The 24,558-nt window shown below is 46.7% G+C and overlaps 2 protein-coding genes across 7 annotated transcripts in view; one reads left to right on the top strand and one right to left on the bottom strand.

Annotated features, from left to right (window-relative positions):
- LOC135895998 (polyunsaturated fatty acid 5-lipoxygenase-like) overlaps positions 1–24,558 on the top strand; it is a 443,319-nt gene that overhangs the window by 195,560 nt on the left and 223,201 nt on the right. The gene's annotated exons all lie outside the window — the stretch shown is intronic.
- Positions 1–24,558, bottom strand: part of nwk (nervous wreck) — a 179,391-nt gene that overhangs the window by 42,999 nt on the left and 111,834 nt on the right. The window lies entirely within an intron of this gene.

Below are 24,558 nucleotides of genomic sequence, written 5' to 3'. Positions count from 1 at the left end.
TGCGACCCTGAACTGAACTGCGGAGCATGGTAGCTCATTCACGGTTCAGAGGGCAAAGCAAACACCTAACAATGGACCACTGGAAGCAAAGTATATCATCTTTGCTCGTTCTTGAAGGGTCCCGCTGTACGCCTTCTGCGATATTCATTTTTCTTTTCTCTTAATGACAAGAAATTATAAAGTTTACCCTGAAACAACACACGGGCTATGAGCGATGCGGACTGCTTTAGACCACCCGCTGTTTCTGAACGTGCACTTGAACTAAGCACATGAGTACTGCGCAAGCATGGGAGTTTCCGTCACCGATCGGAATGTGGCCACTGCAGCTTGTAATCGCACCCGCGACCTACAACACCATTAGAATAAAAACGAACAGCGCAACACAGGACGAGCGAGTAAAGAGCACAGGACAGAGCGCTGACTAGCAATCAAATGCTTTATTTGCAGGAGCAGCATATAAAGACATCATTGAATGTGACATAAAGAACAGAAAAATAGCTGCTTTTTTTCTTTTCTGGTGTTACTGTGTTGCGCTGTTCCTGTTTTTATTCTAAAGATGAACCAACCAGCCCCATTGAACACACTGCCAAAGAACACCATAGCCTCCGAGGCGGGTGCTAGCGGCAGTGACAGCGGTAAATGACAGCCGGGGCGTTTGTTTATCAACACATACTGAAGGCGCCGTAGACGTTACCCGTGGAGTGGGAATTAACGTGGCCTATTCTCTAGAGGGCGAGGTCACCACGGCGCGAAAATGTGCGATTCATCAAAGTTTTATGTGCCTGGAAGTTGCCCATCTTCACATTTAAAAAAAGCTCGTGTCTTTGAATACCCTTGAAGCCCGATATTCGTTTTCTGGGATGGAACTAAAGAGGAGAACACCTTCGGTCGTAAGCAATTAAACCAGCAATCGGAAGCACATTCCATCACAGTAGCAGAATAGTGGAGCGTCATGGTCTCGGGCTCAGCGCCGGTCGGGGGCGCCACTGGCACTGAGCTAGTCATCACTCGCTGCTAGTTCTTTGATTCGACTAACACTCGTCGCTTTGTAGATGGCGCCGTCAATACAACCGAGGTAGCAGTGTGTGCCCATCGCTGCAACGGCTATGACACGCCGTACGCGACTGACCTGCGCGGCTAGAGACGCTAGACCGGCATCGGCGCTCGCGTCATATCAGTAGCTGTGAATGCGCATCATTTTAACGGCCATCGGGCCGCGAGAGAGTAATATGCGAGATCGCATTGGGAGACCGTCTTTCGTGGCGAGCACCCGATGCTGGTCGACTGCACATAACGACCAAGTGCTCGTCCTTGGGCCGAGATAAGCGGCTCGGGATTGCTCAGATCGCGGCGTCTGCGGCGCGCCGCAAATGCCGACCGTGCTCACGGCCGGCGTGCGGGACGCCGCAAGGCGCGCGCCGCCGACGTGAACGACATTTATGATTCCCGTTTGCGGCAGCGGCGTCGCTCCACTGGCGGCCGATACGGTCTCGGCGCCGGGGCAGGCGCCAGGTCGGGGGATAGGCCGCCTCACGCCCGTCGCATATTGGCCGAGATTGGAGGATGGGTGAGGGGGTTGGAATGCACTAGAGGAGGCGGTCCCCGCAACCGGTATAACACCGACGCGTTCCTCGTCCGGTCGTGCACCACATTATAATTGCGTGATAACTCGGTGTTTGAAGCCCACACGTTTAAATTTGCTGTCTACAGTTCCTCGTAAAACGCCACCAACCACCATATCGTGTCTCCTCGGCTTTTGTCCATGTCGCGAGAGGCGGCAAATTGGAAGCGGTGGAACGGAAAGGACACTGCGGGCCTATTCCGTTCGGCCTAGCCGTGCATCACAAGGCGCATGACCTTGTCGTACACTTTCTTATGAACATAGGTTACATGGTACCCGCTTGCACGACGCGTGACCTTTAGACTTCTAGGATTGGTGACTGGGCGATATCTGATCTGACAAGCGATGTACTGAAACGTACTCGCTAGTTTATGGCCGTAAGGCAGCTGCGTTTCAAGCGGCCTCGTGTTTGACAACGAGTACGTCGTGCATTTAGCACCAAAGGTATATCTGCCGCTATCAGGCATGACTCCTCGCGCATTCTCCCGTTCGGTATGTGCGAAGTTACAAGATTCTGACCGTGACAATCGACAGACTAATGACGCGGACACCCCATATTTGAATAATTCAAGAAAAAAAAATGGGTCTTGCACGAGCACCTTACGTATGCTATCAAGCAACAATGGGGGCTCCTACGTAACTATTCTGCTACGCATGTACATGGCTCTCTGTGAAGGTCTCCTACGATACAGCCTTCCTGTGCTACAGGGCATTTCCCAAACCAATATTAAAACACTCATCGGTACTCAAGAAAAAGCCCGGAGGGTGTGCCTCGGTTTACCTAAAAACACATCTAGTATAGGAACCCTATCGGTTCCACTGCTTCTGCAGCAGGAGTTTCTTCGAGTCCAAGCGCGCTTTTCCGCCAGAGTGCCGGGTCATCCGCTTGCTTCAAACAGCGCTCTTGTATTGCGGAGGTTGCTTCCGGCGAATTATCAAAGCACTTCTATGCCGACGGAGCCACCACAGAAATTTTATTCGTGGTCCATTGTCCCTTTCGTGATGGGTTCAAGATCAAGAGACATACATACTCCCGGACCAGCGCTGGCATATTTGGCATGTTAAAAACACCTCTGTTTAAATAACGTTTTTAACAACAACAACAACCAGCTACAGAGACCACCGTCATATTTGCATTGATAGTTCCGTTACGCCTACATCATCTGCCATTGGCGTATGGATTCCGTCTGCGAGTCTTTCCATCTCTGCCACTCTCAGTCACAGCACTTCAGCTACAGCCACTGAACTAGCTGCCCTGCAGGAACCTTTTATTTACGTTATAGACCAGACAGCTGAGTCTTGGGCCATATTCGCCATCTCACGAGCGGCCCTATAGTCCCTGAAGTCGCCACTCACGCAGGAACTCGTCATGGTTATCAGACGCCTATGCAATGAAGCCTGCGAACTGCATCATAACGTTGTGCTGCAGTGGTTACATGTCCACTGCGGAATACAAGGCAACGTCCAGCCTGACCACGTTGTCAAAACTGTGCACGACACCTAGAGAGAAATGGTCCAGATATATTTCTTGAAAAAAAAAAAAGAAAACGCGGCGACACTTGCATCTGCACACGCTTATGTTTCCAGCGATCCCTCTGGGCATCCCTGCCTTCCTGTAGTCCTCTCTCTCTCTATCCTCTGGGCAGATGCAAGCCATCAGTGCGGACCTCTTTAGTAAATTCATCCATCGCGTGACTTTTATGTGCCGCGAGGCCTCGACAGACAAAATGAAACATGCCTACACCACTTCCGGCTCAACGTGGCCTACACGAACTACTCCAAGCGCAAGATTAAACTGACGGACTCTCCAATGTGCTTTATATGTAACAGCCTTGAGCACCTGAAACACGTTCTGTGCGACTGCTGCTGCTACGCGTAAGAGAGGCAGTCTTTGAAGGCAGCACTACACCTTCAACGGGACTCAAGCTTTAAACTGCGGCACATTGTCGGTCCACGGCAAAGCACCGCGATAGGCGCCACAAAAGCACTGCTGGCGTTCTTGCGGGCCACAAGCCTTAACGAACCTTTGTAAGTACATTTATAAAAAATTTGTGCACAAATACACACTGCGTATATGTGTGTATGTGTGACTGTATGTGCTGTTAACTAGTCATCATTGTATATACATACATCGTCAACCGGCACCGGGAGTAGCATGTCAGGCGAACAGCCAGGCTAACATCTCCAGCGCATCATAAAAGCTCGTATCTCTCTCTCTCTCTCTCTCTCTCTCTCTCTCTAAATAAGAAATATGTAATACTCTCTGAACGAGCAAAAAAGAAAGTATAGATATCTGACTGACACTAAAAAAAAATCGCACACGCCAAGGCAAATGCATGAAACTGCTTTAGGACGAACACTTCACTGTTGAAGAGCGTCGCACCACGCATTTAAATGCGTACGCCCTCTACTCATGACCGCAGAGCTGACAAGAGAACTCATAGACGTCTATATAAAACAGCCTTCAATGACGAGCATCTTCGTTCCGGTAACTTATCTGTCAGATTCAGACAAAGGAAGAGGAAGTCTAGAAACGAAAGATGGCGAGCGGCACAGATCCGTGCGTTGGAAAATTTTGCGAGTTTGGCCTTCCTGTTTCACTATGTTCACGTGAAGCGGGCCGAAAAACATGCGCAAATTCTTAGAACGCGTTCACGCATTATACTGGGTCGGCCTTTTTCAAGAAGAATGTGTACGTCGCCCTCGCAATATCTTGCGCTGCCAGTAAGGCAGCGCACATTTAAGCGCACAGTAAGACTGCGCACATTTTCTTCAAGATAAGCAATGGTCCCCAATGCACTGAAAGCAATGTCCGTGGGTGGCGGGCTGAATCCAGTGCGAGTATTTCATTTGTAAAACATCCGTCTGGCACGAAGTGTGCTACGGGGCAGTTGACCTGGCGATAATGACAGCCGGTGGAAGGCGAATGAAGCAGAAACCGGAATGTCGTGCATGCGTACAGGTTTTCCTTTCTACGCTTTCCCAAAGCGTCAGTAACATAGAGTGTCCGGGACGGGCGTCCCTTCGGACACCGTCCGCATACCAAACGCGCTGGGTAGCGACGAGTAACGACACCGGTCGTCAAGCGTAAATGATAGCGTTCGCGATAGGCGACAATATGTTTTGCTGGATGATGAATCTCCTTCCTGGCAGCTTGCAGCGATATGCGGGTGTCTGCGGATCGCTCTGGCTAGCAGCTTCCTGGAGGTGCGAATTCCCAGAGCGGAGTGCACAAGCTTAAGTGACTCTATTAGTGCTGTACGTTGGGCGTGTTGGTATTAGAACGAGATCTTTTACAGATAAAGCCTGCTGTAACTTTCATGAAGTCTACTGCGCTACGTCCTTTGCATTTCCGGGCACCCACCGTGGTGGCGTAGTGGGTAGTGCGTTGCGCTGTGCGAGTGCGCGAGATCAAATCCCGGCCGCGGCACCTGTATTTCGCTGGGGGCGAAATGCAAAGCGGCCCGTGTACCGAGCTTTGGGTGCGTATTAAAGAATCCCATCTGGCCGAAATTAGTCCTGAATACCCCACTACGGCGTGCCTCAAAGCTATATCGTGGTTTAGGCACGCAAAACCCCAGAATTTAAACAAATTTAATTTCCAGGTCACTGAATGGGTTACACTAATGGCTGATGTTTAAAAATATAGTGTGGCCAGGAAAGAGCGGCAGCCATGGGACCAGCCGTGAATTTTTACGCCGAGGCTGTATACCTCTCCCGTTCAAGGAAATTTTCGTGTCGTTGTTGGCGTGGTAAGCAAAAAACTCCCCATACGTGGGCCGATCCCGCATATAGTGCCATTCGTTGGTACCGTAGAAGCAGCGCATGACCACGCACAAAAGAGGGGCGAAATCAGCACAATGAAGCAGAAAAAACTCAGTGCCCTCCGACTCTGTGAAGAAGGATGGCCAGCGAAGCTGTGTATTAAGGCCCTATAAGCCCTGAAGTCGCCACTCACGCAGGAACTCGTCATGGTTATCAGATGCCTATGCAATGAAGCCTGCGAACTGCATCATAACGTTGTGCTGCAGTGGTTACATGTCCACTGCGGAATACAAGGCAACGTCCAGGCAGACCACGTTGTCAAAACTGTGCACGACACCTAGAGGGAAATGGTCCAGATATATTTCTCGAAAAAAAAAACGCGGCGACACTTGTATCTACACACGCTTATGTTTCCAGTGATCCCTCTGGGCATCCCTGCCTTCCTGTATTCCTCTCTCTCTCTGTCCTCTGGGCAGATGCAAGCCATCAGTGCGGACCTCTATAATAAATTTATCCATCGCGTGACTTTTACGTGCCGCGAAGCCTCGACAGACAAAACGAAACAGGCTTACACCACTTCCGACTCAACGTGGCCTACACGAACTCCTCCAAGCGCAAGATTAAACTGACGGACTCTCCAAAATTAAATGATAGTGCAATGCCGGGCCGACCCGCGGCGGAGGTGAACCAGGCGTTAAGCACTCCGCATACGTGGGCCGATCCCAAAGATACTGCAATGCCGGGCCAACCCGCGGTGGAGGTGCAGTTCGCCATTAAAGGGCCTTAATACACAGCTTCGCTGGCCATCCTTCTTCACAGAGTCGGAGGGCACTGAGTTTTTTCTGCTTCATTGTGCTGATTTCGCCCCTTTTTTGTGCGTGGTCATGCGCTGCTTCTACTGTACCAACGAATGGTACTACGCCAACATTCCACTTTATCGCCGTTCCCGTTGTTGAACGCACTGCTGATCCAGCAGCAACTGCTTGGAAACTTCCGTTTCACCTCTAGGACCAGCAGGTACCATCTTTGACGTTAACACTCGCTGCTGATTTAAACGCCCGGCCGTCGTCTGTCCCCTTCAGTGGCCACGAAAGACAGGAAGCCATGAGACCGGTTCTTAGTTCTGCTTCATTGTGCAAGTTGGTAACCGGCCGTCTTCGTACTCAAAGCGTTCTAGTAATATATGCCTGTTGCTCTTCCCTGGTCGAAGTGTTATCCATGAAAATGTTTCCGAGTGCATTCATGTCCTTAGGTTGTTGTTGTCCGGGGACGTCGAAATAAACCCAGGTCCCAACGAGAAGGTGCCAGCAGCTATTTCCAGCCTTTCTGCTAAAGTTGACTCTCGTCACGCGGAGCTTCTTGGAATACTAAACCAAGTTCCAACCAATCAAACTTTATTAGAACAGAAAGTTATCAATATTTCTACCAGGCTAGCTACAGTTGAGTCGATGGTAGAGTCATCGAATTCAGGCCAGCATGTTCCTGACCTTCCGCAAATAGTAAGCACGGCCGCAAGAAGCGAGCCGGCAGCACTTAATTCCTGACTTGACGAGTTGGAAGATAGGTCGCGTCGAGATAGTCTGATCTTCTACGGGACTGCCGACAGCGCTCCCGAAAAATGGGCACAGAGTGAAAAAATAATCAGACATTATGTCTCAAAAGCTTGACGTTAACCTATCAGATGCAGCAATACAACGCGCCCGCAAGCTCGGACCCTATGCTTCAAATAAGTGCAGACCTATTATTGTTAAGTTTACATTGTCGAAGCTAAAAGATAACATTTCTTCTAAGAACAAGAAGTTTCAGTCTTCAAAGGATACCGTTAGCGAAGACTTTTCGAGCACAACTCGAAACTCCCGGAAAAGGCTGCTTGAGTTTGGTAAAAACTCTGGACAGCCCCTTCTCGCTACGTATAAATAAATAACATATTAAAGAAATTGCATATGTGTATTGCTATGTTACTGACCGTGTGTGCGAACTTGACACTCGTGAGGCGCGCGACACCACTGACATCGACAATGCTTCCTGTGTCCATGCCTCCAATGCCGACAGCTCCCGCGCACTATCAACGCAGCTGGCACGAGCACACCCATCCGATAAGATATGCCTTTTATGTTCCAATGTACGTAGTCTGTGTAACAAACGTCATGGTTTTTCATCGATAATAGACACATGTTCCGCGGATGTTGTACTACTAACTGAAACGTGGCTTTCTTCGGCAACTTTGGCCATGAAATATTGCATTGCGAATCACTGTACAAATTTTATCTTACTGGCCGTGCTGGTCGTTCAGGCGGTGGTGTATTAATAGCTGTCCGGGATACCGTTGTTTCCAATGTTATTATTGTTGACAGTAATTTAGAATTTGTTAGTGTATGTATATCTATAGGACACAAAATGTTTATCTGCAGCGTATATGTTCCAGATTGCCAATGTCTTCAACCAAATTTTGTCACGAATTACATGATGTCCTAAATAAGCTAACTGCACAATTTCCCAACTGCCGTTTATTTCTTTTCGAGGACTTTAATTTACCTGCTATTATTTGGACTACTGACCTACCAAGCTTCACAGCTAACTTGTTGGAATGTTTGACATTTTTAAATATTTTTCTCGATTTCAACCTCAGGCAACTTGTCCTCCAGCCTACTTCTTGCTCACCTCATTCTGCTAATCTACTAAATTTGCTGCTCACGACAACTCCAGAACTCGTTTCACCCCTAGTTTTCTTGCCTGGCCTAAGCGATCATTGCTTTATTAACTGCCGTATTCAGGCCTGTCCGTCTCACAAGAAGCAGGCCACATTTATTAAAGATTACAAAAACTCGCATTTCTCTGCCATAAATAACGAACTTGCAGAGTTCATCACTGACTTTATGCCGAGCTTTTACAGCCACAGCGTTCAAAAAAATTGGTCTCTCTTTAAATAAAAGGTTGCCTACTTGATCGATCGCTACATTCCTAAAGAATTCGTTGTTTTCTCTTCCAAAGCTCCTTGGCTTAACGACCACCTGAAGCGCTTGTTAAACAAACAGAAAACGATATTCCGCCGAGCCAAAGTGGCGATGACGCCCGAGGGATGGCACGCGTAAAAATGCGCTGATCGCGCGTACAAAAATGCCATTGCGCAGGCAATAGACGTGTTCCACAATTGTACCTTTCCCGCTCTGCCTAAAGATAACCCTCGGAAGTTTTGGAATGTAGTTCGTGGCAGCAAATCTATCACGATCTAACACTTGCTCGACAGCAATGGTGATTCTTCTTCTTATGGTGATCGCTGCAATGTGCTAAACGATGTTTTTATTTCTTGCTCTTCTGCTTTAACGGCCTTCTCTATGCCAACAATCGCCGACTGTGAGTCTGTTCCTATGGATTTTATTTCTGTAGATTCAGCTGGGGTGTGCCGTCTGATAGAAAATTTAATGTTGTCTAACTTGCGAGCCGCTCGTGCCAGTGGGGCCCTGGAATAGTGGCTCCAACCATCGTGCCTTGTTTTATTTACATTTAATAAAGTTTTACTCTCTCTCTCTCTCTCTGCAGGTAATTACAACATAAATTCAAAGTTGTTAAAAAGTACAAAATTTTACTGTTCCGTTATACTTTCTGAACTCAATTCGCAGTCTTTGCAGACTTCCACTTTGCCAGATGATTGGAAAGCGGTTCCACTTCACAAATCAGGTAACACCCATTCTATCTGAAGCTACAGGCCGGTGTACCCTGTAAACTTCTCGGACACATAATTTATTCACACTTGGTATCTTTCTTTGATTCAAATGTTTTTTTTTTCTCCTTGTCAACACGGTTTTCGGAAGCACTTCTCTTGTGAAACACAGTTACTCTCTTCTACTAACGATCTTTTTGGAGCTTTTGACAAACATTCGGTAATTGATTGCCTCTTTTTAGATTGCGCTAAAGCCTTCGATACTGTATCACACAAACTTCTACTGCTAACAATGAGCAAGCTCAATATAGATCATAATATCCTAGACTGGATTCAATGCTTTTCTGACTAACCGCTTACAGTACGTTCACGTTCACGCTAATGATTATGACTCCCCTACTGTTATTGCTACTTCAGGCGTACCACAAGGATCGGTTTTGGGCCCGTTACTATTTCTTATTTAGATTAATGAATTACAGGCCATTAATAACTCTCGCATTAACGTCTTTGCTGATGATTGTGTACTTTATCGTGTAATTAATAACCCACAGGACGTTCCTATTTTGTAATCCGGCATTGACGCGAGCGACTGGAACGACAAGTGACTAGTGAAGCCAAATACTTCAAAATGTGTGGTCATGAGAGCAATGCATCGCAATGAAATTAATGACAACGTTGCTTATGCCCTTAATAATTCTGTTTTAACCCCCCTTAATAGTTACCACTATTTTCGCACGCATGCAACGCACAACCTCTCACGGAATATGTAAGTTTAACATGTAATTAGCAACACCAATCGCGTGCTTGGATTTCTACGCAAAAATTTTTCCTCCGTTCTCTCCGAATCAAAGATTAAATTGTAGGCAACACTAGTTCGATCACAGTTAGAATATGCTTGCTCTATTTGGGATCCATCTAGCTCCGTATTATTCACCGCCCTTGAATCCGTTCAGAACCACGCTGCCCGATATGGTATGAAGAACTTTATTTAGGTCCTGAGGGATCAGTCTGGGACTGATGCGGGCCACTCCCACGTCGGTACAGAGAGGCCGAGCCCCTCTGCTATCACACGGGCGCTCTGGACAGCCCTGAGTTGGTCCGCCAGCACTTCACTGTGCAGCATTCGCTGCCACCACTGTTCACCTCGAGAACCATCACCGGCCAACGCCAAGCAGCGCCACAGCATGTGTTGTAAATCGAGCAAACCGCTAAACCAGCGTTTCTTCAAGAAAGCTCATTTCGGCTTAGCGACAATTCGGTCACGCTTCAAGTGCTTCCACTTAAACCTCTAACAATTTTTTTTACACTAATCCAACACTTAAAAACGATCTTTTCCTCCCTCCAGATTGCGTGTCCTCTCGAATCGATCATAAAGAAAATATTAAAATTCCTCTATGTCGCACTAATACTTGCCGTGCCTATTTTCTGCCGCAAACAGGGAGTGACTGGAACCACTTTCCCGCCTCCGTCACTGAAATCGAAGATCCTGCTGCCTTTAAAGTTGCGATTAAAAATTTATTGTTAGAACACTCCTCTCGGTAATACCCTCGGGTCCTGAGAGTATGAAAATAAATAAATAAATAAATAAATAAATAAATAAATAAATAACGGTAGCAGAAAGAAAGGGGAAGGAAAGGTAGGGAGGGGGATAAACTAGACCACTTTGCTATCCTAAGAAGGAATGGAGGTTAATAGAGAGAGACAGAAACGAAAATGGAAAGGTAATGAGGATAAACAAGAATGTGCCCGGTTGGCTACCCTACACTTGGAGAGGGGAAAGGGGAAAATAGATAAGGAGAGAGAGAGAAAGAACAAAGAGTCTGTCATTCAGAGTCAGCCGCAGCGGTATGTCCAGTCACAAGCGCTCCTGCAGCACAGTAGCCTTCAAGAAGTGCAGAAAAGCTTTTGTGGCCCTTCGCATCCAAGAATGCATAGACCATGGTCCCAGGATCTTTTCCTTCGAGAGCACTCTATTATCTAATAGGCTGAGTTTAGCTTGTAGAGTGCATTGTTGAGCGTCAAAGGATGGGCGACGGCAACGAAGGTGCTAACGGCAACGAATGAAATGCGACGGCCAGCCACGCGCGACACAGCAAAGTTTTTTTCGCGGCGGGATGAGACCAGGTGGCAGGCGAAGTCGCAAGTTAGGGTCGAGAAAGTGCAAGCGTGATTTGGTGGAACCCGGTGCGTTCCATTGAAGAAGTGTGCGGTGGCGAGTAAATGATTGAAGTTGCCGCGCAGCATCCGTTCTTGAAAGTGGTATAGGAACCCGCTCATGTTTTTGATGAGCCGAGCGAGCAGCTTCATCTGCGTTGTCGTTGCCGATAATTCCGCAGTGGCTCGGTTACCATCGAAATACAATATAGTGTCCTTTCTCGAGCGCCTGGTGATGAGCGTGCCTTACTTCATTTATGTATGTATTTTTATTTCATCATTCATCATTAGTACAGAAGGAGGTCCCGGAGTTACAAGAACTGTCAGGGGGACCTCCTATTAGTAATTTAACATTGCATGAATTAATACATTTTGGCAACATAGCAACGACAGACATCAGAAAACACGAAGTTAATGAAAAAAAAATAAACAAATACAAAAAGTTGCCTACAATAATTGAAGTTCAAAACACAGCAAATGAAACAGATACAGCGTATGAATAAATAAATATGTGGTAATTGACGCGTTAATGAAACACAGGAATGACACATGTCAAAGAACACGGGGTTATTGCAACAGATAATTAAAAATATATATGTGCTTACAATACGCAAAGTACAAATGTTATATAGGCTATGCGACAAAAAAAAAATGAAATGTCTAAGAAAGGATTAAAAAGAAGACAAAGGAAGATATAGAATAACCAATAAATAAAGGCTGTCGATACAATATGTAAGTACAGAATCATTGAAAACTTGGAAGCAGATTTGTACACAATATATACTTATAGTAATGAATCAGTAGCCAGTAGTGTCGTTAGTAAATATTTCTTCGTCTCTCTCCTGAATGTTAATGTTGTGCGGCAGGCTTTAATATGGGGTGGTAGTTTGTTCCAGTATTTAATGGCCGTAAAAAGGGAGGTAAACATTCCATAATTAGTGTTTATTCGAGGGAGTAAAAAATTGTTGTTAGAGGAAAATCTCGTATTGTTAGTGTTGGCAAGAGCAGAGTTATTAAATGCATCTAAAATTATTTCATGATTTAGTGTGCGGTATATTAGTAAAACCAATTTGAGCTGGAGCATGTAACGTAATGGTAGTATTTTTAAGGAACTGAAAATTGGTACTGCATGTGACATGTAACTGGAGAAAGTAATGATCCTCAAGGCTTGATTTTGTAAATGCTGTAGATGTATTATGTGCGAGCAATATGTGTTTCCCCAAACTGAGATGCAGTATTGCAAGTGACAGTGAATAAATGCGTAATAAAGTGAAGTTCTAATGTTTTGTGGAAAATACGAGCGCGTTAGGATTAGTACTCTTATTCCAAAGGCAATTTTTTTTTAGACCATGTCAGCATGCAAGTTAAATTTAAGTTGGGGATCAAGTGTGACGCCAAGGAAGACAACTTCATGTGCAGGTGAGAGAACATGAGTTTGTAAGACGAGTGGTGGCGCGGATGCTATGACGCGTTTATGTGTATGAAAAAGCATAAACTGAGTTTTCGAAGGGTTGATGTGAAGTTTGTTACTTGTGCACCACGCAGATAAGTTGCTTAGGTCAGAATTTAGTCGTTTTATTACAGTATTTACACATTTGCTATGAGTAAATATAGTCGTGTCGTCAGCATATAGAATAGATGAAGTACTGGTTAAACAGTGAGGAAGATCATTAATGTACACCAGGAAAACTAAAGTAAACTTTACTAAAGTACACTAACTGTTCGTGCAACCCATGATGTAGGGCAAACTGCAGAGTTTGTAGGGCTGCTTCCGAATCGTAGAAAGTGGCTGAACGATTTGGCAGCCACTGCAGCACGTAATTGAGTGCGCCGTGAAGAGCCACAAGTTCTGCTGCTGTCGACGTTGTATTGTGAGAGTATAAAAATTGCTGAGAGACTGCGTCCGATGGAACAACCACTGCTCCAGTAGAGCTTTTAGAATTGGTGAACCTCCCTGCCTTCCTTTTCCACTTTTTCCTCCCTTCCTAGAGCATAGCATCCATGTCTATGACCGGTAATGCGCCGTCAGAACGAATCGCATTAATGCGCCACGCGGGAGTAGAACAACGGTAGAACCATTACGGGCGAGTCGACTCACGCCGTGTGTCGCATCGAGCGAGAGAGGAAAAGTGAGACGGACGCCGGCGCGTGCTCTCCTCCGCTCGTCGGGGACACGCACTCGCCGCAGGTTGCCGCTTGTTTCGGACCAAGAGGGGACGCCGTGCACGTATGTACATGCCGTCACATGGTATTACGCTGATGCCCTAGCATACGCTGCACGCTACTGTCGCATTCGTGTAAACGCAGCTTATGGACAAGCAACAGAAAGGAAGCACTGCCTGACTGAAGCACGACGTACGCTGGGCTGAGACATACGCTGCACGATATGAAATGTTTCGTTTGCTACCGAGGTTTATCATCGCACATGTATCGTTTGTTCATAGCGAAAGCAAGGTCCGCGAAACAGCGCGCGTGAACACTGGCAACGAAGAGCGTACTCGTCGCCGCCTTTCTTCGCCAATAGTGATTGCAGCGCACTGTTTCAACAAATGCCAACTTACACGCGTATCCGTCTTTCTACGGCGTTGCTTGTATGGCATACTTATTTTATGCGTGCGCACATATGACAGTATTTTGGATATTAATACCGTATTGTGTGCGGCCACCGTAACACGCCTAGAAACAAAGTATAGTATTCTGACGATAGCTCATACACCGCATTTCTTATGTGTCCGCGTTACGTGGAGCTGACACGCTGATGTGCAAAACGTTCCCTATCTGTACGTGAGGCCACCTGTCACATGAGTGCTTTCCACGTGGGTATGCTGCTGGCATGAGAATAGAAGGTTGTTATACTCGCCATTGCAGTGTGTGCTCAGTTATTTCTTGCGGCTGGTCCGGCTGCGCTCGGCATAGGCCATGGTCGGGACACTTATTTCGCTGCCTACAGGAGTAGCGCCATAACAATGATGGACCATCACGGCCCGCATTCACACACACACAAAAATAAGAAAGCTCTTAAGCTAAAACTTTTCGTACAGCCATACGTCAATCCAATTGTGATGTCGGATATATAATTACCGAAAGGGAATGGAAAACAGCATTTACGTACTGATAGCTTTGTGAATTCAACACCATTCCCCTTTCTTATTGGTTCGTTTACTTCAGCAACAGTGTACGTCCGCTATCATGACTTCGTTGAAGAGCTTGCACCTCTAGATCGCGCGTGAAATAAACATGTTTCAATATACGCTTATATTGTATTATAATCACGTCTCCGGATCCTCTGCACGTCGTAAGCATACACGTCAAAGCTGCACGTGACAGTAATACTGTGACACCGTGGACACAAGACAGCAGTCACCCGTCGCACACAAGAAAAAGCCCAAGTCCCCTTCGGGGCAGACTCGCAAGGGCGCCGTGCTGGTGCTGCGAAAATTAGAAACTCGCGCTCAGCCTGGAGGGTAGGCAAGAGCAGCCCCTCAGAAGAACGCGCCGCTTTCATCCGCCGTGGCCTCCGAGGCCAACAGCGCGGTGACGGATCAGCTGGCGCGGCCGAGGAGCTGCGCTGTGCCGCGCACCCGCTATCGGACGCTGCATCCATCAACAGTCAGTCACATGCATTCATCGCGCTACCTTCGACGTTCGAGGCAACGGCGCTCTGATACGGGGGTGCACAGGGGACCCGCATTAATTAAAAAGGATTCCGCACTAGGGGCGCGACCGTTCCGTATAGTAGACGCGCGCGCGTCCATTACGGAGCGTCGACCCTTCTGCATGAGGCTCGCTGCTGCAGCTGCCGGTCAATTTGCATTTATAGGCGCGCGCATGCGCGGTGCAGCGAACATTGGCTGGGCCTAATTTTTTTTTTTCGTGCCAAGACGCTGGCACGATGGAAGCACGCAGGGCGTAGAGGACTTGCGCTGAACAAACCGATGTTCTGCTTTCGACGGGAAGACGCGAGTAGTCGGGCACCAGGTGATCATTAACTACGTCTCTCATCATCGCAACCTAGGTCAGTTCACTCTTTCTGCCCTGGTTGGATCACGTGACGCCAGTCAGTCGCTGCATTGCGATGAGTCGGCCTTCATCAGCGGATGTGTCAAGTGATATCGCTTGTGGGGTGCGGGAAACGCCACGAGTAATCTAATTACCTCTTGAAGCACAAGGAAGAGTTGTTCGAACTCTTTTTCACGTATAACGGTGAGGGCGAGGCAAAGAACGCCTTAGATAGTTTGCTTTCTGCTTCACCAACCAGGAGAAACCAGTGTACGCTCGGTAGTATACACAAACCGCTTCACACGCTTCACTTTCGCCAGGGAAGATGATGGATAGCCTAACTCGGAGTGAAACTGCTTAATATCCACGACTATATATATATAATATACGTGCGTGCATGCGTGCGTGCGTGTGTGTAATTTGATATCACAAAACGGGATTTCGACAACTGGATGTTTCTTTTGCACAACTCGTTCTGCTTGAGTGGCTCGCGGAAATACCATTTGAACAACTTGACGAAGACACTTTCTCGACGGCCTCTCTCTAGTGCATTGGGTGTGTCCGATTAATTGTATGTGCTTGCATGACGCAGATTTCCTGCCGAGCACTCTGTCATCTTTATCAGCATAACTACGCTTATATGCAGATGCCAGTCACCGATCTTGCCTACTTTACCTTGTTCCGTGATCGCGCCCAGCTGTACCATCGTTGTGACACGTCAACGAATTACATTGATTTCTCATTAGATTTCCACCTATTACAAACTGTTTCTCAGGTAACACGTAGTTCCAATCTTTCAGATCGCCTACTTACTTCATCCCCTGGAACTATGGCTCGCATAGAATGCATGGATGCATTCAGTGACCTTAATTTACTCCAGTAACCGCAAACATTCTGCAGCCGGCTACTGGTGCCGCAACAAAAGAAGTTCGTGATTATAAAACGGAAATTTTAATGCAGTTAACATAGAACTTGATACATTGTTCTAACATGGTTCTAATATGCTTAAATGGCTAGCACCATTTAAGCATAGATCTGTTGAATACAACTCGCTATGTCTTCAAAGAAACGATATGCACATTAATCTATAAGTGTGCTCGACTTGTTACATTGCCTAACGACAAGTTCCACCTCAGGTTCACAGAGAAGTATTTCAGAGCATGAAAATTAGAAAAAAGAAATTCTGTTCGTGGATGTTATAGCGAGTGCGAGCGTATTTTGAATGGCATAAATCCAAGCTTTTCTTAAATCACATCGCTTATCTTTAGGCAAAACTAAGGAAAAGTATTGTTCTAATGAACGTTCTTAACTTCTCAGTTTTCGAAAAAACTCCTGCATCGACTGCAGCAACACCCCTATTTCAGTTACGGAATGTCCAGCGGCGTTTAACTCATATTTGACGTATTTATTCAAACGAAAGAGTATTCAATTTTTCCTTATGTACCTCAGCTACAGTACCAGTAATTATAGTTATAATTTATTGTATTTATCATTAATAACCCTATGCTGTGTTCCTCATTTCGCGTATATAAGTGAAATTAATTAGAGGTGCTGATGAATACTGTACCGGCTAGCGTCATGCACTATTCTGCTTCACATATTCAGGCAGTCGCTAGTCACTGCTTTACTTCGTTCTGAGTGGAAAACGGCAGAGGTAATACCAGTATTTAAACGCGTCCATGAAATCTCATTTGAAAATTATCTTCGCAATTAGAGTGCCAAACTGGGCGAGTTGGTCGATTTTCACAGTAAAAGTAGCGTAAAAAATAACGGCAACACAAAGAAGTACACAAGACACGGTGCCTGTATTTTTCTGCCTTGTGTTGCCGTTATCTTTCGCGCTGTTTTTGCTATGAACGACCACATTATATGGGCGTTATCACTCTTCCCATTACAGACATCTGGAGTGTTGCCGAACTTTTTTTTTTCTGTAATCAGCAAGGTCATAGGATGGGCTTTTTGTGCGAAACTAAGTTATCCGAATTTGAGACATATCTGAATTCTAACATGAAAAACAGCCCCCGAACTCCCTGCCTTATTATCGGCATTTCTGAGGCGTTCGACTGCGGTGTATGCTGTCGCCCGATATCAAAACACTCGGCTATAAAATTATGCTCGCTTACGTTGTCATGTATACGCAATTTTCTTTCAAATAGGGCAGCATGCTCGGTCATTTCCTGTTTCTTGTCCTCGATATAGACATATTACTAAATTTAGCTATCCGTGGAGTAATATTGGCGACCATTGAATTATTCACCGTCTAATAAAGGCGCCAATGAGCACCTGCCGCTCCGAAGAGATCACGAGCTTGTTAATTTATAGCTATGCAGTTCATACCTGACAATTTTTAAATGAATAAATATATAATGCATGTAATGAACTTCAAACAATCCTACTGTCACGCCGTTTCCACCGTGTGCATATTATCCGGGATGGACGACCACGAAATATTAGCACCTATAGTCCTTTGCTTGTCACAGAGGCTGTCCTCGTGGTCAGAGCTAAATTAATGTATCTCAAATAACGCTTCAGAATTGCTAGGATTTAGGCAGCGAGACTGTTAAATTGTTCGCAAAAGTATGTTGATGCATGCAATCTTATTTTATTTCCAACTGCACGCGCGGAACTGTTGCTTTCTTCTCCCAACGGGCAAGTTCCTTGCCGTTCGTTAGTTGTTATGAACTGCGTTTTGCAGTATATAGCTACCTTGTTCCGAAGCTTCTCAGAGTAGACAGAAGGGCCAAAACACACAGCCTAACGAGTGGTTGTACACATTCGCCGTGGCAATTTCGATCGATTATCACCAGGCAAGACGGCCCGATTTGTGAAAACGTCGAAGTGGGCATACTGTGCACATGGCTGCACGTCTTTGCCATCGATATGAGGAGCGTGAAGAATAGTGAACGCGATCCCGTCGAAGCACAGGGCATAAGACTCAGACGAGCGACGAAAAGCGACCGCTATCGTTTGGAATGGCACATAATTCTCATGACCTCTCTAGCGGCCGGTGTCCGCGACGCTGGGGGGGCAGGGGGGGGGGGGGGAAATCAAATGTCGTAGCGCTCTCTGATCAGTGCAGGGTGCCCGTAGTGGCTGCCCGGCACAGTCGCTTTTCCTTGGCATTTAGAATGCGCTCCGGTCCTCTGATAACGGTGTAAGCGCTACACACCGTCACATAGCGGGTTTCGATACTCTCAGCGTTACCCGCGTACTACCCACGCTGGTCACCGCGGCAAGTCTGTATGGCCAGCATAGATGCGTGTGTAACGAGGTAAATATACCTGGTAGCGAGGCTTCCATAAAAGCCCATACGTTCAAAACATGGCGGTTCATCGGCGGTTCATGGGGCTTGGCGTGATCTGTAAGAGGACGGAAGGCTTCCGGCGGAAGTAAAAAAAACAATGTGGCGCCATATCTGTTAAAAGGAGAAGTGGCGTCATTTTGTTCTCACAGGTGCGAATTTTGTTTTGGTGGTCTACCATTAGGGCTCATATTCAAATGCCCCGCCATTCTACTTGATGGGCGTGCCGAGGCTTCAGCGCGGAAAGCGATGCAAGAAAAGGTCAGCCGTACGGGCGTCGAAATCGCACCCCTGAACAGAACATGCTTTCTTTGGAGGCCGACGAAAGATTTATGTGTAGAGTGCTGGTTCTATCGTCGGACGCCAAGCCCGTTGGCATAGGCAGTCGCACGAAAACAACTAAAGTAAGCAATTATCTGGCGGTCGTAATAATAATAATATTTGGGGTTTTACGTGCCAAAACCACTTTCTGATTATGAGGCACGCCGTAGTGGAGGACTCCGGAAATTTTGACCACCTGGGGTTCTTTAACGTGCACCTAAATCTAAGTACACGGGTTTTTTCGCATTTCGCCCCCATCGAAATGCGGCCGCCGTGGCCGGGATTCGATCCCGCGACCTCGTGCTCAGCAGCCCAACACCATAGCCACTGAGCAACCACGGCGGGTTATCTGGCGGTCGTAACTCACTACTTTTGACTGAACAAGTTGAGAGTCGATGAAGCTACCCGCGTGACCAAATTCAGACAAACGTCGACAGGCAAAACAACACAACGTGTGAGGGAGGTGTATTGTAACAGATGAACTATACTTTACAAGCGCGCCTTTTTGAACACTTCAAGAGATGCATTCCATCGCAAGTGATAGCGGCGTCAATGTCCTCTCTTACGATGGGCGCTGAAAAAAGGCATTTATTGATAATGATAAAATAAAATAGAGTTGTCATTTCTTTACTCGTCACGCATATATAAAATTGATAAGGAATTTTATTTTCGTTGAATGAATCTGTGTTTCCCTTTAATGAAAAAAACGCTGTTATCTTTCCCAATGTTTGTTCCCTCCTAACATAGTCGCGCTTCAATCGCTGCGCTCATAGCCACCCTTGCTGATGTCGGTGACAGTTTGTTCTGAACCGCTTTTCGCCCGAAGCCTCAGGACCTATTTGGATCGACCTTGCGTACAATCCGATTCGTATGCGTCACGACCAGTCGTTCGCCTACTCGCCGAGAAACACGCCCACAGGAAAGCGCCGGGTTTCAGGAAATAGAAATTTCGCTCTCTAACGTATAGCGAGAGACAATCGCGTGGCCTCAGTTAGAAAGCTTCCGGGTCGCTCCGCTGCATTCGACGACTAGGCAAAGCGCTTGCCCACAGAACAGAAAATATGAAACGTTGGGTGAACTCCGTCTACTTCGGAATTATTGGAATAAATAAATGTAGTACAACGAAGCGAACAAGAGGGGGCAACAAAAGGAAAGCGGGGTGGGCATACGCACGCACCCGACATCCCTGGCGACAAATCTTCCGTGATTCGAGAAAAAGAAAGCAACTTCTCGGACAGGAACCGGCTCGTAGTTCGAGAATGCAAGCAGGAAGCACAGCCGAGAAAGAGCCCCGGTGGCATCGCCGAGGCAGCGGAAGCACGACGCGCGGCGTGTCCCGGAGGGGGCGACCCCGGTCGCCATCTTCGCCGAGAACGGCGGCGGCCGGATTCCGGGGGATTTCTGCGTCCGTCCAGGAGCCGTGACGGATGGCCGCCGCATCTCTCGCGCGCCGGGCCGCGGCGCTTGATCCATCACCGCCGACCGCTCCACTCTGCCCGTTCCGAAAGCGCCGATCTATACCGAGGACGGTCGTGGTGAGAGCTCTCTTCTCGGAAATGCTTCACACCTTTCTGAAGAAGTGCCGCTCCTCGAACGCTGCCAGCTACTTTTCAACGTGCTGCCCTTCCCCGCCTCCTTCTCGCAGCTTCCCCTGCCGTATGCCACACGAGATTGAGAACGTAAGTTTGGAGGAACGCGCTTTAAGCGAAAGGTTCTTATCCGATTTGTCTCCATTGCTGACTGAGAGGCATGTGCTCCAAGTTTAAGCGGTAGTTGCGAGAGCAGGTGGTATGGAAGCGAAAGGAGGACTAAGATCGCTGGGTGGCGCTGTTCGGAAAGTGGGCGCGCTAATTTCGCCTGCGAAATTGCCGAACGCCATAGCTGTTCTTATTACTGGCGGCTACCTCCCTTCGTCTAAATGCGCGAAACGAAGGAAGTCTCTGAAGTCACAAGTTTACATGACACTTAAACGAAGGATTAGGACTCATCGGCAGAGTGCGTAAAGAGCTATCAGCAGGAGCCGCAGAGTATGAGGAAACAGTGGTTTAAGATTACACCTTGACAGAGCTATGCTATCGCTGCGTGTGTACCACATTTGCCATCGTCGTTTCTGTACTAATCGCAATGTGTGTGCTGCGAATCTGCTGGCAGTGTAAAAACGCAAGCACCTTGGTGTCGGTACACTATAAGAGTCAACTAAAGACGTCTTACGGGAATTTCGCAAACTGGAAAGCATCAGTATGCAGGACGATGGTTATCAAAGAGGTGAGATCGTCATGAAAGATATTAAATCGGACCTAAACTTTCTCAATGGACGATACCACGTTGCTCTTCTTTGAAAACAGAACTGTAGTGGCCTTGAAGACAACAAAGCTTAATCTCCGAAACGACTTGGTACCACCGGAAAGAAAGAAATGCGCAATCCGCACTTCGGCTGATAGTACGGCAGCATTATCCGCAACTACGTCAAGCTGGAACACGCTGAGCATGCACCGAGAAACGTGCACGAAAATTCACCCGTTTATTATATGCCGCATATTCCTGTAGTCCGAAGCGAGCCTAGTGCTACACTCTAAAAACAGCTGCAACCTTTGGGGTGTATATTTGACACACAACGATAATCGTCATCTGTCTTGCCCTCATTTCCTTTCTTTAACGCTGCGAGCCGGATACTTCCAAGTTACGAACGGCATGCGCGTTATCAGCATGACATAGCATTCTCGACAGGAAAGTAACGAGCGAAGCGTTTTCAAGAAAGGAAACGCAAGCAAGACAAATGACGATTATTGTTGTCTGGCAAATATACACCCCAGATGGTGCAAATTTGTTTAAGAATGTATTTCATGCGTGTTCACATGACCTTGGAAGCACAGCCATGAATGAGCAACTCGATAAACGGCCGAAGCTTATTGAAGATCTTGTAGAACTACTGCTTCGCTTCCTGCTGTACATCGTCGCTCTTTATACTACTGACATAGAAAAGGCTTTTCTCCAGAACAGCATTGAAACTGAAGAAAGAAACACCATTAGACTTTGTTTGTTCAAGTCCCTAGCTCCCTCTGCAGAAGACCCTAAACCGGAAATCAAGGAGTGTAGGATGACCAGGTTACCATTTGGCCGGGCAGTAAGTCCGTTCTTGCTTAATACTACCTTGAAGCACTACTGAGAGTCTATAAAATACGTTTTACAAGACATAGCTATGCTTTTGGCACGCTCATGTTATGGTGGTGACCTATTAGTTGGAGAGCGTACGGAGAAAGATGCTGAAATGATTTTCCACCATGGAAATAAAATCATCGAAGCTGGAGGCATGCGACACAGGAACTAGGCTTATAATTCATAACGTTTGAGACAACTTTTTTACTGAAAGAAAAGAAATGGCTGTCTCAGGTCTTGCAGTCAAGATTCTCTGACATGTGTATACACAAAACGAGGACGCAATGCCTATACGAACTCTGTACTTGTACCTTAGACAGGGAGTCAAATGCAAAGGGGGCAGTGCTACTCGCCGCGGCAAGCATATTTCATCCCCCTGAATACACTGCGACGTTTACAACACAGGCCACGTATACTTTTTTCAAGAAACATGGAAACTAACCGAAGTCTAGGATGCGGCATCGCCTGACGACATTCAACACACAGCAAAGGGTGGCGCCCTGATTTACACGAACTTCGCGCCTTGAGAGCCAGTCGTGCTAGTCAGGTGTTCCCGAACGGCAGCTACGCATACTTTGTGACGACAATCAGAGAGCTTACGTGGCTTACGCCTACCTAGCGATAAAAGACAAACAATGCGTACACTCTGAGCTTCTATTGGCCGAGTCTAGGGCTGCACGACTCAGAAATATGATACAGTTAAGGCTTGAAGTTGCAGGCACTTTTCTCGAAGCACGGCTGGGAAAATTGCTCTAAAGTTATGCCCCAATGCTTTTGCATGACACGAACCACATTTACTAACACTACGAGCCTTTTAAAAGCCTCGAGATAAAACTTGCAGCACGTTTGTGTACCAAGTCTACTCACTTCCTTCTAAAACACGCGTTGCACTATTCATATGTGCTGAGACTAGTGTCATTAATTTGGTATGTATCAGCAGAGCCATTTTTTTTGCAAGGATTCACGGCTTGCCGTGCAATACCTGAAATGATTTACACAGAGAACGCTTTCACATTTCCTCCAATAGTTATCATGCTATTTAATGAAGAACTGGAGAGCCACTTCTCAGAGAAACGCATAAAGTGGAAGGTCATCATCGAAATAGCAGCGGGTGGGGTAATTTTGGGAGATGTTATTTTGCGTTGTCAAATATTCTCTTTGTAAGATCATTCGCAGAGTAAGACTTACTTTCAAAGAGCTGCCTGCCGCATATTCTGAAGTACAAGCAGTAGTACTGTCGACCACTATCTTGCATAACATCAAATCCTACGGAAGCTGAAGTTCCCACGCCTTCACTTTTCCTAACTGGGAACAGACCTACTGATTTTACAGCTATCGGTCCACATCAAGAACTACCGTATATTAAAAAAAGATAACTAGATAGCGGCTACACCAGGAACAACAGCTAAAGTTTTCCCATTTTGGAAACGCCGGAGGTCGCTATGAGTCCATGACCTGGTCCTCGTCCATGATGAAAAGCCTAACTGTCAAACGTGGAGGAGCTCCAGAAGTTATGAAGGGACGCGACGGTAACGTCAGGGCTCGCTTGGTTAAGCTGCGCAATGGATCTGCCCTGCGAAAGCCGCTGAAGCTTCTCTTACCGTTAGAGCTCTTTTCAACGGTAAGACCACCTCGTCGGCCGGCGAGGTTGTTGCGAACGATGTGGTTTCCCCAGAGTCGCCTAAACTGGCAGCTCATTTGTTATGAAGACCTACGTTGGACACAGAAAAGGGTACTTTCTTTCCTGGCTACCATAGCTTTGTTTATCTGACATTGGTCTCAATGAGGCACTCTAGCTGCGTGCTAAGTGTTGTGTTTCGTCTATGTCGTGTATTTTTGTTGTGAACTGCGCACATCGTTTCATTTTTCACCCTATTCATATCGAGTAGCATGCTAGGCACACAGGCAGGCAACCCTCTCCAGAACCTATTAAAACACACTCTCCCTAGCAGCCATGCTGTAAATAAAATTCCTTTTGTTTCTTTTCTTGTCCAGACCTCCTTTATCCAGGAAACAGAAGGCTTGTTTTTAAGCTGTTTGCGCTGTCTCGTTTATTGCAGAGCAGTTAAAAGGGCACCACAGCAAAACAATGAATCAGTTTCGACGGATAAAGTGTTCTTTTAAAACTCTGTTGTCATTAATTTTGAAATAATAGGTTGATTATTGGAAAATAAAATGAAGGTCAAAGTTTCAATTTTTGAATTTCGCGCCGCATCCCCAACGCCGGTACGTCGCTGTGATGTCACTAATCTCGAAGTATTTCTTTTTCGCATTTAGACCAAGTTGGCTCAGGAAAAGTTTCCGAAACTCGCCTTATTCAATCTTTAGCACACTTAGAACACAATGTAGTCTATCTTCAGCACTAAAGCATGTAGAGGGCCCTGTCGAAATCCATGACGTCACAGCTAGCTGGCGTGGGAACTTGAAGGAGGCGCCCTTATTTTGTTATTGTGCTTTTTGCAGGCCTACCGACCGTCTTATCGCGGTAAGACGGATGTTTTCAACATTGTCTTACTGAAACAGAACCAGTCATTTTTCTCTTTAGAGCACCTTTAATGACTGGAAGCATTCCTAGAAATG

The sequence above is a fragment of the Dermacentor albipictus genome, chromosome 3 (assembly GCF_038994185.2).
Source record: "Dermacentor albipictus isolate Rhodes 1998 colony chromosome 3, USDA_Dalb.pri_finalv2, whole genome shotgun sequence".
NCBI lineage: Eukaryota > Metazoa > Arthropoda > Arachnida > Ixodida > Ixodidae > Dermacentor > Dermacentor albipictus.
Note: the sequence above shows the minus strand (reverse complement) of the source record. Positions and strands in the feature narration are given on the sequence as shown.